We start from the raw sequence: 15,229 nt of genomic DNA on the forward strand, positions 1-15,229 counted from the left end.
TCAAAGAAACCGGAAACATCAATTCTATGGGACAATTGGGCTGGTTTTAGTCCTCCACCCCCCTTTCTATTTATCACTCCTTGATATGGTTTGGCTGTGTTCCCACCTCTCATCTTGAATTCCCACATGTTGTGGGAGGGACCCAGTGGGATATAATTGAATCATGAAGGCAAGTCTTTCCCGTGCTGCTCTCATGATAGTGAATAAGTCTCATGAAATCTAATAGGTATATATAGAGGAGTCTCCTTGCATAAGTTCTCTTTCTTTGCCTGCTGCCATCCATGTAAGACATGACTTGCTCCTCCTTGCCTTCTGCCATGATCATGAGGCCTCCCCAGTCATGTGGAACTGTAAGTCCTTTAAGCCTTTTTCTTTTGTAAATTGCTCAGTCTCTGGTATGTTTTAGCTGCAGTGTGAGAACGGACTAATACAGAAAATTGGTGCCAATAGAGTGGGGAGCTGTTGAAAAGATACCCAAAAATATGGAAGTGACTGAAAAAATATGGAAGCGACTTTGGCAGAGGTTGGCACAGTTTGGAGAAGAAGACAGGAAAATATAGGAAAGTTTGAAACTCCCTAGAGACTTGTTGAATGGCTTTGACCAAAATGCTGATGATATGGACAATGAAATCCAGGCTGAGGTAGTCTCAGATGGAGATGAGGAACTTGTTGGGAATTGGAGCAAAGGTGACTCTTGTTATGTTTTAGCAAAGAGACTGGAGGCATTTTGCCCCTGCCCTAGAGATTTGTGGAACTTTAAACTTGAGAGAGATGATTTAGGGTACCTGATGGAAGAAATTTCTAAGCAGCAAAGTTTTCAAGAGGTGACTTGGGTACCGTTAAAGGCATTCAGTTTTATAAGGGAAACAGAGCATAAAAGTTTGGAAAATTTGCAGCCTAATAATGTGATAGAAAAGAGAATTCCATTTTCTGAGAAGAAAGTCAAGCCAGCTACAGAAATTTGCATAAGTGACAAGGAGCCGAATGTTAATCCCCACAGCAATGGGGAAAATGTCTCCAAGGCATATTAGAGACATTTGCAGCAGCCCCTCCCATCACAGACCTGGAGGTTTATGAGGAAAAAATGGTTTCACGGGCTGGGCCCAGGGTCTTTCTGCTGTGTGCATTCCAGGGACGTGGTGCCTGTGTCCCAGTTGCTCCAACCGTGACTAAAAGGGGCCAAAGTACAGTTCGGGCCATGGCTTTGGAGGGTGCAAGCCCCAAGCCTTGGCAACTTCCATGTGGTGTTGAGCCTGCAAATGCACAGAAGTCAAAAATAGAGGTTTGGGAACTTCTGCCTAGATTTCAGAAGATGTATGGAAATGTCTGGATTCCCAGGCAGTAGTTTGCTGCAAGGTTGGGGCCCTTATGGAGAACCTCTGCTAGGGCAGTATAGAAGGGAAATGTGGGGTTAGAGTCCCCACACAGAGTCCCTACTGGGGCACTGCCTAGTGGAGCTGTGAGAAGAGGGCCACCATCCTCCAGACCCAAGAATGGTAGATCCACTGACAGTTTGCATCATGTGCTGGGAAAAGCTGCAGACACTCAATGCCAGCCCATGAAGGCAATGAGGAGGGAGGCTGTACCCCACAAAGCCCCAGGGGCGGAGCTGCCCAAGGCCATGGGAACCCACCTCTTGCATCAGTATGACCTGGATGTGAGACATGGAGTCAAAGGAGATCATTTTGAAACTTTAAGCTTCGACTGCCCTGCTGGATTTCAGACTTCTATGGGACTTGTAGCCCCTTTGTTTTGGCCAATTTCTCCCATTTGGAATGGCTTTACTTACCCAATGCCTGTACCCCTATTGTATCTAGGAAGTAACTAACTTGCTTTTGATTTTATAGGCTCATAAGTGGAAGGGACTTGCCTTGTCTCAGATGAGACTTTGGACTATCGACTTTGGAGTTAATGCTGAACTGAGTTAAGACTCTGGGGTAGTGCTAGAAAGACATGATTGGTTTTGAAATGTGAGGACGTGAGATTTGGGAGGGATCAGGTGCAGGATGATATTGGTTTGGCTATGTCTCCACCCAAATCTCATCTTGAATTCCCACATGCTGTGGAAGGGACCTGTGGGAAGTAACTGAATCATGGGGACAAGTCTTTCCCGTGCTGTTCTTGTAATAGTGAATAAGCCTCATGAGATCTGATGGTTTTATAAAGAGGAGTTCCCCTGCACAAGTTCTCTGTCTTTGCCCGCTGCTATCCATGTATGACATGACTTGCTCTTCCTTGCCTTCTGCCATGAGTGTGAGGCCTCCCAGCCATGTGGAACTGTAAGTCCATTAAACCTCTTTCTTTTGTAAATTGCCCAGTCTCAGGTATGTCTTTATCAGCAGTGTGAAAACAGACCAGTACAGTTCTCCATCATGAGGAATCTGGTCACCAATCTTTTTGGCTGCTTCATACTGAGGAGGGGCGTTGTGGGCAGCTTCATACCATGGGTGAACACTTGGCCACCCAGGAATCCAAGGTTAATATAATACTATAATTTTCTTCTGAAACACAATCTTTCTCCCCTGCCAGTTCCCCACCTCCACCAAAGACAAATCACTACAGGGCCATCTTTTATTGATACTACACAAACATTTTATTCAAAAGCCAAAAAAAAAAAAAAAATGTATCCCAATATAGTCTCAGGTATTTTGCTACAGCAGAACAGACAGACTCAGGCATTTTGCCTGCTTACCTCTTATCTTCAGGTGAGAGGTATCAGGCATCTCCACCCCCACGGTCCTGCTGGCAGCACCCTAGCATACTCACAGGCAGGAAGCAGGAACTTAGGGGTGGCTTCCAAGGAAGAAAGGTATCATGATGAGAAACACTTGTGGGGCCTGAGCTGACCCAGGCATAAGAGGGAGGGAGAGAGCATCAGGCAGGAGAACCAATGTGGACACGAGAAACAGAGGAAGGTGGGATGAGCCCCTGGAAAAGAAGGGGACACCACGATACCGGGCACACCTCTGCCACTGAAGAGCTGCTCGGTGACTCCTCATAGTCTGCAAAGCAACCTCCTCATAATCTATAGCTCACCGAGTCAGACTACCAATTTAGGACATAAGCAAGGCTGAGGAATTTTATCTTTCTTCCCGCAATTTAGGCACTCAGTCTCCCCCACAGACTTGCGCCTCTCGTGACAGCCACGCTTAAGGACAGCAGCAGGCAGCTGGAGGATCATTCCCTCTGGTTACTGCCCCAGCTGTATTTACCTCTAGGCATAGTGACTATCTAAGATCTGGAACAACCTCTAAGAATGGGGAACAGCCTTGACGTCTGAGAGAACATTACAGCTGGGGAAAGCTTGCTCCAGCAACTTCCCTCTCACTGAGTTCTCTTTGAACTCTGAAAAGGGAGGGAGCTGAGGAAAGGCATAGAAGTTGTTCGGGCTATTGAGGCCAGAGGAAAAGAGTTCCAGATTTAAATGATATCAATCCAGCTATAAACCATGCGATCCACTGAGTATCAACTGACATGCAGATACAAAAGTTAATGCTTGCTTAAACTAATGTGAGGGGAATGAAAATTATTCTGCTCTTACAGGAGCACTGCCTGGCTGAGCAGGCGGTCTGGGCCAGCCACACAGAGATTGGTAGAAGGACTCCTGTCTCTGTCTACTCACAGCAAATGAACTTGGCTCCTTTCTTAGGGCCCTCCAGGATACAGGCTCCCCATTGTGCTTTGAGAATGAAGTTTGTGCTGAATGGAGAAGAGGGAATTTTACATTTGCTTACGTTAGAAGGCACTATAGCCAATGAGAGCCAAATAACCCAAGAATTTTGGCACTAGAAGGGACTTTAGGCCATTTAATTCACACTCATCATTTTAGACAGAGAAACTGAGAAAGAAGAAAGAGATTTGTACAAATTCACTGGTAAATTCTCACAAAGTTGAGTCTAGAATCTAGCAGACACTCAGACCCATCCTCCTCCCTTTCCCTGCTGCCTCCATGGAAAATGTGGTGGTTTTCCTGGCTTGTTGTGGTTCTCTGAAAGCCCTTGGATTATCAGAGCTCACATTCACCTAGGCGTATTTCCTCAACTCACCAGCTGGGGCTGAATGAGGCTCAAAGACCAGTGGGAAGAGAGTGCTTGCTGAAGGGTGCATGGTGGACTGAGAGAGAGGGGCTATGAACTAGATTCATGACTTTACACTACCCACTTGAGAACTTCATTTTCAAATGTGCAAGAAGAAACAGACGCTGTTACTACACCCAACTAATCATTCAGCATGTGTCAAGTCCAGTGAGGAGGTGAACAGGCACAAACAGAACTCTTGAGGCATGCTTGGTTCTGCATCAGTAAGTTATGATCTCGCCATAAAAAAATCAGTCACCTCCTGTGGTTGGACACAAGTAGAGACTGTGGGTCCCCACCCCGATTAGCTTGCTACCAAGTGGAGCTGTTGCAATAAATGCAAGTCTCAGCTCAGACCACATTTCATCAAATGCAGGGATCTTTGTTACATACCAGATTATACTAATCTTTAAAAACCTTGCTAAGAGGTTTTTGCGCTCTCTCTCTCTCTCTCTCTCTCCCCCTCTCTCTCTCTCTCTCTCTGTCTCTGTCTCTCTCTCCTTGCAACCTCTGGCTCCCCCAGACAAAAAACAGCAGAAATGCCCAGGCAAGAAGGGGTTGCTGTCCTGGGCTCTGTCCTTTAAAGGGTCTCTTTCTGCCCCCTCCTAGGCACCCTCTTTCCACAAGTGATGAGTTACAGGGCCCAGGGAATGTGTCTGCACCTGTGACTCATCACTGGTGGAAGCCCATACGCCACCCAAACCACTCTTTGGTGCCCAGGATCCCAAGGGCCCTGAACCCACTTCAGGCCTCTTCAGGGAGTCTGAGTCCTGAGGTCATCTGTCTCATGGCTGTCCTCATCCCTAGGCCACCAGGCAGCCATTTATAAAGAATGGGCTATGCAGACTGGGGTGTCTTTAATATGGGATGAGGGATGGAGCTGGGAGCAGACAGAGAAAGGAGACACTGGGACAAGCAGATGGAACAAGACAGAGAAAGGAGCAGACAGAGAAAGGAGACACTGGGACAAGCAGATGGACAAGCAGAAGTCCAATAATTCTACATCCAAACTTGATATTCTAGGTCCCTCTGAATATATATTTTTCAAAGCAAGAGGATAGAATATGTTCTATATTATGGTTTCTTGGCTGGATTTATAGCTTTTAGATATTTAAACATATGCTATGTGGGTCTCCATTTGCACTCTTGCCCCAGCCTGCAAATGTTGGAGACAGGTTTTTGAAGCAAACACAAAGACCAGTTTCCTATGGTTAGGCGGTGGGGGGCAAGGGGAGAGTGGTCTTATCCTTGGACATGTCACACCAGTGGGCTCTAGACCCCTAGCCCTACACAGATGGCATAATTATTGGGCTTGATCATTTTTATCCCTTACTCATACAAGGCAATTAGTCCTATTAGATTACTCCTAACCAAACAAAAAAATCTGCTGGTTTGCCAAATCAACAATTACTTTTAACACTTTTGTGTGCAAATAAAGGAAACTCAGTTGTTGACACAGACTAGAGTTCACTTGTTTGTGTTATCCACTAATTAATCAACCCTAAAGATTAAAAGCAGATTAGGATTAATTGGTTTACATACATATTCCATTACTTAAGCTACAGTATTTAAAAATAATGACCACAAGGCCAGGCATGGTGGCTCATGCCTATAATCCCAGCACTTTGGGAGGCCAAGGTGGGCAGATCACTTGAGATTGGGAGTTTGAGACCAGCCTGACCAACATGGAGACACCTCGTCTCTACTAATAATACAAAATTAGAGGGGCGTGGTGGCGCATGCCTGTAATCCCAGGTACTCAGGAGGCTGAGGCAGGTGAATCACTTGAACCCTGAAGGCAGAGGTTGAGACGAGCTGAGATTGCACCACTTCACTCCAGCCTGGGCAATAAGAGCAAAACTCCATCTCAAAAAATAATAATAATAATAATAATAATAATAACCACAAATACAGCATAGCAGCCAGCCTGCCAGAGTTCCCCTTTTGTTCCTAAACTGGACACACCTGGTGGCTGTTGGCAGCCGCTCTCAGGATGAGGAATCTACGAGGCCCCAGAAGCCCAGAACAAAGGCTCCTCTCCCCTCAGAAAGGGCATGCCAGCCCCCAGCATGATGTGTATCACCGTTTCAGACAATCTTTCTTTAACCCAATAAGCCACATCCCCCAGGCCTATGCCCAGGTTTGGGGTTCTAAGGTACTTACTGCACGTTTACATAAAATCATTCTTTTTTTCTGTGCCAGTGCTCCATATTAAGCAACTTCCCTTTATCTGCACTTACATTGCAGGATCTAAGAATTTTCTACCCACATCCACTTGGGGGCTTTCCATGGGCAGATTTGGCCATGACCCACCACATGCTGTTTTTCCAACTCTTTGCTGTGTTTACTCTTCATGCAAACTTGGGTTATTCCAATAATTGTTTTTCAGTAATTTGGAGAGTTATGGGAATGCAACATTGAGCCCAAAAGGCAAGATCAGAACTAAAACTTGTGACATTAAATATCCAAGAGTTCTATCCAAAATCTTCTAGAAAGTTAATGAGAACCCCAGGCAAATCAACTGGAAGAAAAATATTTACCATTTAGCATGAGACAGTTGCAGGTACAAATCTTAGTCTACAGAAACGTAGACAAGCTGATCAGTGGGTTCCATTCCAGTTCACCTAGGACACACAATACCACATTCAAGAATTCCCTAATGAATATACAGTTCTTACTTTCTCTGTGACCCAGCTCCCTCCCTGCAAGTCCCCAGAGACCAGGAACAGGGAATTTCAAGTGGAGCACCACATATTCTCCTAAATCTCTTGTATAAGTCAGAGTCCTTCCTTCACACACAAGGGCTTTAAAAACTCAAAAGCCAGGAAAATGGTCTTCTATATCTCTGACCCCTGTTGACCGTCCCTTCAGTAAGGCAATGAGGACAGACTAACCTTGCTCAAAAAAGCAAGAAGTACTATGGGAGGCCGAGGCTGGGGGATCACCTGAGGTCAGGGATTCGAGACCAGCCTGGCGAACACGGCAAAACCCTGTCTCTACTGAAAACACAAACATTAGCTGGGTGTAGTGGCACATGCCTGTTATCCCAGCTACTTGGGAGGCTGAGGCAAGAGAATCACTTGAACCTGGGAGATGGAGGTTGCAGTGAGTGGAGATTGCGCCACTGCACTCCAGCCTAGGCAACACAGCGAGGTTCTGTCTCAAAAATAAATAAATAAATAAAAACAAAATAAAAAGAAAAGAAGTAGGTGAGAGGGTTAAGAAAGAAATACGGGAGGAAAAAAACTATGTAATACTTCAAAATTAATATCCAACCATAATACTAACAGAGTTTTGAATACATTTCCATATAGCCTGTTGATTAAAAACCTTTCTTTAAAATATAGATATGATTACAAGCCTCCAACAGTTTCAGATCCCCACAAAGGAAGTATTAGAAAGATCCTGCTACATTTGGAAAATGAAGTGCTGGCACCACTGAGATATTTGTCTGGGAGACCTACTATTTGCATGGGCAGAGAAAACATTCACATGGAATATTCAACCACAAAAGCATCAGATCCTGAGAACAAAACTAACAATTTCCCAAACACTTCCAAAACATAGCTCTGACCTCTACTCCGTCAAAAATTCTGATTTAATTTTAGGAGATTCTGCTCTATTTCTTAAATCAAATGTCCCTATCTCTCTTGCACCGTGAATGCTCTGAATTGACCAGTAAGACAAAAGCAACATTAAAACGAACAGTGAGGGCAGTTTCAGCATCACCTTGCTCTCCTCCAAGACATCTCCTAGTTACCTTGCTCCTTTCTCCCTGCCAGACCTTGAGTTCTCTTTTCCAAAACATGGCTTGAGCACCTCCTTCAAGAAGTCTTCCTCACGTCTCTTATCTTGTTCTAATCATCCCATGGCTAGTGTAAGTAGCACAGATCCCATCTGCATTCCAGTTTTATGTGGTCCTGTTGTTTCTTCCTGTCTTCCATTAGCCTATAAGCTCTATTGTACAAGGTCTACACACTCACATCCAGCGTAGTACCCGTAACCATGTTGCACAATATTCTGCATACAGAGGGAACTTAATAATTTTTGCAGTTTGACTTCTGGGTCTCTATTCTGGCTCCTGGGTAATCATTTATCAGCAAACAAATTAGTTATCAGTGAAACAGCCATGGTTTCCAGAGTGAATCATTTGTATTTCCACTGCTGGAAAAAACAACACATAGCACTTTCCTTGCAGAGAGGCATGCGGTCAGAACGTCATGGGCAAATCTCACCTGAGAGTTTTGACACTTGTAACTCTGACCTGGAAAGGTGAATCAGGTTTTATTTTGATTCATGTGTTTTTCCAGGTTCCTTTAGCCTAAATGTATAAAAGTCAGAGAATGTGATCACCATAATATTGGCAACAACAATGACAGAGATATACACCTACAGTCACTGGCTGAACACCCACCAGCACGATTGCTGGAAACCAAGCCGCACCACACCTGCCGAAGCATCCAGGACCACCTACTCATTGCAGGCTCAGCAGCCGTGCCCACCTTTGTCCATCCCAGGTATGGCTCCCCCAGGTGCCAGGCTACTTCTCTCTCTTCTAGAGGCTGCTGTTCCTGCCGGCACCCAGCACCTGCCTCCTAGCTCTAAGCCTGTGGGGCAGCCAGGACAGTCTTGCCTCTGGCCTCCCTTAGTCCCATACTTCCAGGTGAGTGGCTTTGCACGGCAGCCCAGGCCTGGGGAACTTTTCAAGGGAGTGGGCTTCTTTCCCTCCCTAACTCCCTTACCCTCACCCAACTCCACCCCATACTGACCCTTTACCATCGCCAGTTGTTGCCTTGCCAGGTACTGGTGGAACACCTACATCTCTGCCTATCACAGGGCTCGGACACACAGGCGTTGGAGTCAGATAGGCTGTGTTTCAATTTTGAACCCCCTACACCAATTGCTTCTCTTTTCTGAACCTCAATTTTGTCATCCACAAAATGGAGATAGTATAATAATACCCACCTTATGGTGGTGGTGTGAAAATTAAGCAGTGATGTCACTCATCATGATAACAGCTGTACTGACCAAGGGACTTCTACGTGCTGGGTGCCATGCAGTGTTTTGTACCTCTTCTTGAAGCCCGGCATGGCGTCTAGTCCAGAACAAGTAGTCAGCAGCTTCCTTCCCCCTCTTCTTCTTTCTTTTCTTCTCCCTCCTTCATTCCCTAAATCAAATAGGTCCCTTGTGGGGGCTTTTTCCTCTCTGCAGCATCTTCCCTTCTTCTACAGGCCATCTGAGAGAACCCAGACCCCTACCCCCAGACTGCCCACCCACCAAAAACAGGAACCTTTTTACTCTCCTGTCCAAGTCCCCCACCCAACAGGGTAGCTCCATTTCTGTTTCCAGCCAGGTTTCCAAGCTCCAACCCCATGTTGGGGCTCTGCACCTGGTGTTCTGTTGCTCCAGGGAACACAGATGGCCAATAGCTAGAGACAAGGCCAGCTCTGTGTTCTCCTGGACCACAGAATGTGCCCCTGAGCGCCCTTTCCTTCCACTTCAGCACACACGCAGGCCATTTGTGCCAGGAATGCTGCAAAACACTGACTGGACACAGATAATCAATGCTTAAGCATAATGGTCTCCAATGGAGCAGGAGAAGGTCAGGAACCAGCGGGGCATAGCCATGCCCCCATCCTGGGGGAGGCAGTCAAGAGGAAGGGCCCCTGGGGAAAGAGGGAGCTGCACCTCGCATCAGGGGAGGGGGTGAGTGGAACACCAAGATTTGCTGAACTTCAGGGGCCATCCTATTTTGGGCTAGCTTCTGAAGAACCTTTAGTAGATTTTGCCGCACTTGACCCTGGCTCTGGTGCACATGCCTCCATTGTCTCAGCAAGGCTGCTGAGCTCTCCCTCTCCCTCTGTTCCATTCTTGCTTACATAAGGCCCTGAACAGCATCTCTCAGTATTTTTTCATATGCACCAAATCTCATCCACAACACACTTCAGTAGTCATAGACACTTTAAATCCTACTGTTAAAATCTATTTCCTTGCTTCTATGCCATTCCATTCCTTCCACCCTCTCCCAGTTGTTCTCAAAGGAAATCATGCATGAAACATTTGAGCCTCCCTCATCAGTTCTTACTCCAAGTCTCCAGGGCCATGTGACTGCCTATGATCCAATCTCCTATGGAGTCAATATACAATTCAAACACCTGATCAACAGACCACAGAAACTGTGGCCTCCACTTTCTACCTTCTTGTCCTGGGCAGGGCTAGGCCTGGTCACTTTCAGGATACTGAGACTCTCTCCTGCCTTCCACAGTAAAAAAAAAAGGGGACCACCCACAGCAGAGGCAAAGGCTTCAAGAACGTGCCCTGATGGACAGTACTTACCTCCCTCTGGCCAGGAGGACGGAAGCAGCAGAAACTCTCACTACCTAATAAGAGGAGAAACAAAGTTGAATGTCTCCAGAAGGTATGAAGTCAGAGAAATCATACGAATAAACAGACACTAAGCTCTGGTGCAGTCTAAGTGATTTATGTTCACTGTATCTTTACAATAATCCTGGGGGTTAAGTACTGTTACTATCCACTTCCAGAGTAGACAAGTAAATAGTAGACAAGTAAATGGAGGCTCACAATGGCTCTATAACTGTCCCATCGTCACACAGGCCAAAGCACAGAGGAAAATGACAGATGCATCCCTTCCCTTTTGCTTTAGGAAGGGTGGTCCCCAGGGCCTCGTCTGGAAGACAGAAAAAAGATAAAAAAGAGTTGGACTACTCAGCATAGTAAAATGATGGAGGGTTGCCAAATTGGTCCTAGCACTTGAAGAAAGAGGATGGTTATTGAAGAGAGAAGGGACTTTCCAGCAAAAAGGGAAAGAGGTTTTGGTACTTAAAAACTTAAAACAACCTGTTAGAAATTTGTAAGAGCTTGTCTAGTGTGACTTGGCATGTTTTTGTGTTGTGTTAAGTAGAACTATAATTTTCTTCTACTGCCCCAAATCTTCAGTGAAAGTCAGCCAGATGTGCCAACACTACCCACCATAACATTTGTGAATAGATGTAGGTATTGCTTGGATAACAAAAGAAGGGAGCAAACTCCAGCACGGAGGAAGCAGTGTGGAGAGAGGACAGTGGCTTTGATGAGCAAACACTGGGCCCAAGACCACCCTGGGCAACAGAGAATTGAGTCTGAGCAGGAATGGGAGGGAAGGCAGGCTCTGCAAATGTGAAGGCCCTGGAGAATCTTTGAAAATGCTGAGAGGAAGCACGATTCCCCATGTAATTTCAGATGGAGGCTTGAGCCATTTGATGTGGATATTAAAGAAAGTGTGACTTCCAGAAGGCTGAAGGTTTGGAACCCTTTGTTATACCTCTTGCAATTCTAACAACCACCCATGAAATGAAATTTATTTTCCCCTTTGTACAGATGAGAAAGCCCAAGTCATTTCAGAGGTGGATGTAGCCTGGAACCAAAAGACAGGGCCATGACAGATCGCATCTGTCCAGTCTGCTCTGAGAATTGCTCTCCTGTGGAGCACTTCACCCTGCCGGCAAGCTCCGCCCATTCCTGCACAGAACTGCTCAGAAGTCCTTCTTCGTGCTGAATTTTGTATTCCACCCTATCCCCCATGTCACTGCAATCTAAACCTTTTCCTTAAGGACCTCAGTGTTAGAAGTCCTGGCTCTGACTCAGACAGCCTAGTTGAGTGACCTTCACATGACTGGGACTCAGTTTCCTTGTCTATAAAAATGGGTAATACCAACATCTATTTCATAAGAGTGTTGTAAAGATTAAACAGAAAAAAAAAATGCGAAGCACCTAACATATTGTTAGTTTTCAAAAAATATTAATTCTATGACTATTATTGTTTTTCCTTGACTTAATGTCCTGTGTACTTTTAGTTTCCCTCAATGCTAACATCCAGTACAAAATCAGAACATTGATACTGGTGCAACCCACATATTTCATCGGTTTTACATGCTGTCATTTGTGTGTGTGTGTTTGTGTGTGTGTGTGCCTGTATCACTGTATCGTCTGTGTAGATGCGTGTGACCACCACCACGATCACGATACAGAATGGTTCCAACAACACAGAGGTCCTTGTGCTTCCTCACCTCCTTTCTTGCCCCTCCTTTATCCTTGCCCCCCAGGGGGTGTCCCCAGGAGGTATCTCAGAGAAATCTCAGACATGTTTTCCCACTCAAGGCTGCTTGAAATGGTTGCTTCCTGCAAGCCACCAGGGAGGCCTGGGGCTGCCCCTTTGTCATCAGTCTCCTAAAGGCCTGTACCCTCCTGCCCAGGATACCACCTCCACGTTTCCCCGAAGTCGAGACACATCAGGCATGCCAAATGGAGCTACAGTGTGCGTCATTTACACAGGATATTCTGTAAGAAATGGAGAGACCGTCCATTCTCCAGCTCTATGTCACATTTGGCCACACGAGTCCCAAAGCAGATTGCATCTGCCCAAACCGTACGCCCCCTACCCATTCTGACTGCAGTTTCCTTGTCTTCGAAGGTCAGATCTAAACCCTGGGACTGGGCTGGGTTTAGGAAGACAGTGTCTTTCCTCCTAATCTCTAAACCTGTGTCCCCCTGGGGCCTCTGTTCAAAGCTTCTTCTTTTTTTTTTTGTTTTTTTTTTTTGAGATGGAGTCTCGCTCTGTCACCCAGGCTGGAGTGCAGTGGTGCGATCTTGTTCAAAGCTTCTACAGCACAATTTTGGTTTTCCTGGATAAATAGATGCACAATGGGTTCGCCACACATAAGCTCATCAGATAGACCAAGCTACATTGCAGGATCACAGTTTAGGCTTGGCTTGGGTGCCTGACTCCTCTCAGGATAAATTTGACAGCATTAAAAACAGATGAAATAGCCAACCTAAGCTCAGGAAGGAAGTCCTCAGGTTTGTAGGCTCATAATTTAATTCAAAATAAAAGTTTTACTGAGTCTAGCTTTGGTCAAAAATATTTGATTGTCTAAAGAAGGTAATTACCCTCTCTTATTTACCTAGCTTCTAATATAAGATGTGTTCATGGGAATTAACCTGTATCTCAGTATTTAAATTACAGAATAGCAAAGGGGAAATGTGACTTGGCTAGAGGAGGATTAACATCATCCAAAGATAGATAGAGAGACTTAAACCTCTTTGCAGGAGAGAATAGCATGTTTTAAGCAGTACAAGAAGAGTTGCATCATGTTAGGCAAAAGCATAATGTTGCTATTGTCTTTTTTGGGAAGTTAAACATGGTTAAAAAGTGTGTGTGAATGCCAAGTTTACAAGGAATACACTGTGGTGGCTTTGTACCATGACAACTGAGCTTAACAGAAACTATGTTTCCAAGAATTCCCTTCACTGTGTAGTTCTAGGTTATGGTTGGCCACAAGACACATTTTGCATCAGACTTAGAAGGTGGGCATGGAGCAGTGGCCATATTTCCTATGCCCTGAATGTAGCAACAGGGCAGCAGGTGCTGTGGCAGCTGGCAAACATCATCGCTGACGTGGTGTGCGTGCCCAGACCCACAGCTCCTCCAGCTCCTGCCAGATCTCCTCCATCTGTTTCTCTGAGTCCTGGGCCAGGTGCAAGTGCAGCTCCATGGCAAAGGGCTCCAGCTTCTCCAGCAGGTCATGCAGAATTGAGGCTGGAGTGGATGGGAGAGAGATACATGGGTTCCAGTCAGTCTGTCTTCATGGTTTCTAATTGTCTTTGTCGGTTCCATTCCGTCTTTGTGGTGTCGTGTTTGTCCCTGTTCTTATCCACACCCAGCTCCCATTCCAACTATGTGTTTGTCTGACCCATAGGACTTCAGGTCAACAGTAGACACCACAGGGGCAATGATGGGTGTAGATGGCCTCCCCCCAGCTCCCTTATGGCAAAGCTAGGACTCTGCCATCCATTATTCTGTATCACTTACATTGGTTCTGCATCTTTGATCAAACCCTGACTGATACAGAATTATGTATTGATTACTTCTCAGAGACACTATAACCAACTGAATTTGGTATTCGTTGACTGAACAGAAGATCAAGTTTTAACTGCATATTGATTGAAGGGGTGAACGATGAGTAAGAAATTAAAATAACCTTTAGAGGTGGACAGAAATATGTATTCTCTGGCCTGAAAAACAAGTCCTAGGTGACCTTGACCTTCAATTCTTACACTCAAATATCCTGCCTATTCTTCAAATAGGAAGCATCTTTGTAAATGTCTAAGCATTTATTTATTCAACCAACTATGCATTGTTTTCCTCTCTGTCCTATGTATTACTCTACAACTGGACTCCAACACACACTGTGTATGGTTCAAGAAAATCGCTGAGGCATTTTCCTTCCTCCCTCCAGAGCCTTGATCCCAATCTCCTTTCACTTTTATTTTATTTCTCAAACTCCAGACTCTAAGTTCTGAAGACCTGAATCAAATCCCTGCCTTTGGGTCCCCTGGATTTCACATCTACCCACATACGCCCTCGTATTTGATCCTCTGTCCTCCTTGTGGACTCTGGCTTCGCTTGATCCTTCAGGCCCTGTCACCTCCCCTGATCTTGGCTGGAGCTTGCAGCCCCAGCTCCTACCAAAGTCACTGTCTGCGTTTGACTACCTGGATGGTGCTTCCCAGTGAGAAGGAGAATAGGTGACATCCAGACACCACTCCCTAGAGTCTGCAACCTGGTGGGGGAAGTGAGTTATACACAGAATACAAAATATGTATCGAAGAAGTTTGGAAAATAGCATAATCCCTTTAACCCAACCCAAGGTCATCAGGAGAGTCTTCCTGGATTAAATGACCTTTGGAGGGCCTGGTAAAAATTTAACATAACCCCAGCTCTATATAACCCCCGGAGAAGAGTTGGGAAGATAGGAGGGGGAAATGCTAGGGATAATGGAAAAAGCCAAAGAATTGGAGCATGAGGCCTTGCACAGACAAAATTCAGTTAAATCATTAAAAGAGTACTGAGAAAACATGAGGAAATACAGACCAATTTCTATTTCCTGTCCAAAAAGAAGCAGGGAAACTATAACCACCACAAATAAGCCTCCAGTTTATCCATGACTTAAAACTCGTCATTCACAAACTGCTTGCTGGGGTGACAAACATCTGAACAGTGAATGAGAGGATGAGAGGAAAACCTGGATGATCATGAAATGTTAGTAAGTCGCCCCGAAATTAAGAGCGTACCATTTCCACAAGGCTGGGAGAGA

Source organism: Theropithecus gelada, chromosome 4 (genome assembly GCF_003255815.1).
Source record: "Theropithecus gelada isolate Dixy chromosome 4, Tgel_1.0, whole genome shotgun sequence".
Classification (NCBI taxonomy): domain Eukaryota; kingdom Metazoa; phylum Chordata; class Mammalia; order Primates; family Cercopithecidae; genus Theropithecus; species Theropithecus gelada.